The sequence below is a fragment of the Gossypium arboreum genome, chromosome 6 (assembly GCF_025698485.1).
Source record: "Gossypium arboreum isolate Shixiya-1 chromosome 6, ASM2569848v2, whole genome shotgun sequence".
NCBI classification, from domain to species: Eukaryota; Viridiplantae; Streptophyta; class Magnoliopsida; order Malvales; family Malvaceae; genus Gossypium; species Gossypium arboreum.
The window spans coordinates 19,734,034-19,735,764 of NC_069075.1; the positions used below are offsets into that span (position 1 = coordinate 19,734,034).

At 38.1% G+C, this 1,731-nt stretch overlaps 1 long non-coding RNA gene across 1 annotated transcript; it reads left to right on the plus strand.

Moving 5' to 3' along the window:
* Nucleotides 1-340: 340 nt before the first annotated feature.
* Nucleotides 341-1,470, plus strand: LOC128293858 (uncharacterized). The gene is made up of 2 exons (XR_008283971.1): nt 341-390; nt 1,258-1,470. It is a non-coding gene; the product is annotated as an uncharacterized LOC128293858 (long non-coding RNA).
* Nucleotides 1,471-1,731: the final 261 nt, after the last annotated feature.

Here is a 1,731-nt window from a genome sequence, read left to right on the forward strand (position 1 = left end):
ACATGGGAAACTTTGAGAAAAATATGGTATTTATTGGATAAACCAAAAATTCTGAAAATTTTATGGATAGAAGATATATGAGTCTATTTTCAGGGAAAATTAACGGCACTTGATTTGGAGTTTCGTAGCTCCAGTTATAAATGATTTAGTGACTGTTGCTCAGGAAGACAGCTTGCAGTGAAATTATGATTATGTGGTAAACATTGACAAAAATTTGTTAATGAGTTGCTTATTAATTTCTTATAAGCTCACTATGATCTGTAGGTGTGGTTGGCCGAATATTGTAAGGGGTTAATATGTAGTTTGTATTTGAATAGTTAGATTAACGTGTTAGTAATCCAATTGTAGGCGGTTCGTGTGTGGATCTCGTCAACATATCGTCGCAAACAGGTGTGTAACTAACACCCTCTTTCTTAGTCTAGATCGGCAAAAGCCAAAAAGCCGAAATGCCGAAAATCGGTATTTTGTAGATTTGCAAGTGTGCAAATGCCTGTGAGGTAAATCGATTAATGTTTTGGTAAGCTGCAATGTTTGACCGCAAAGTGCATGATTTCGTGCCCTCGATATTTTTGGGCTTAATGGGCCAAAATTGAATGATGGGTCAACGGGTCCAATTCGTAAGAACCCTCGGTAGTGATTCATTAGTACGTGAAAGGTAGGAATATGCATGAAAACCCTAAAATAGATAAATTATTGAAATACCTTTAAAAGTGGAAAATTTACGCTTTTACCCTTGGGAGATAAATTACCAAATACCCTAGGGTTAAATTGACCTAAATGCATGTTTGATGTTGTTATTTATTGCATGCCATGTTGTTATTATCGATGCATGGATGGGATATTGACGGAGGAAGTACTGAAAGTGGCTTGTCCACGTTCGGAGGCTTTGCCTCAATTTATCGTTAATCGAGCAGCAAGGTCAAGAATGTGGAGTGTTAAATTTGGGTGGGTTGAGCTATTCCCACATAGAGTGTATGGCTGGTACGGGTGGAGTGTAGTGGTTGGTGGGTTGAGTAGTCTCCCAAATGGGCTTGCATATGTTTACTGATGTTGCATGTATTTTGAAATGGGCCTATGGGCCATCATTATCTGAATAAGGGGCTAAGGCCGGTTTATTGTAAATGAAAAGGGCTCTGGCCCAGTACCACTGTTACTGGAATGGGCTTAGGCCCAATGGGCTTGAGCTGACTTGGGCTTTGAATGGGTTTTCCTTACACACTAAGTTTCCCCAAACTCACCCCTTCTTTAACCTTGTAGGTGAGTCTTGATGTGGGTGACTTGGAGCCGGAGAGGATTCAGAGTGGCCATTGTGAACACTTTTGGGTTTGAAAAAGAGACTGGTTTTCTTAAGTTATTTTTAATTACTATTTAAGTTTTGGGTTGTAATAAGGCCATTTTAACTTTATTTTCTTCTTTGATTTTCTGAGATTATATTATTTTAAACAACTTTAAATTGATGGATAATAATAATTCAAATGGGCTAGACTTAGGGCACGATTTCAAAATGATATTTTTTTAAAATAACACAATGACACGAATATTCAATTTACTAAAGATAACCACTCAAAGAAATTTCAACTTGTTATAACCAAGTGTGGCAATGGATGTGGACATGTCTAGGATTGGATCCAATCGAGAGCTTGGTACTTAGCGACCTTCATGGCTCACCTCCTCGTTATGGATACCTACCGGTGCCCACTTCCATTCACTTGGTTAGTTTGACAAAATTTG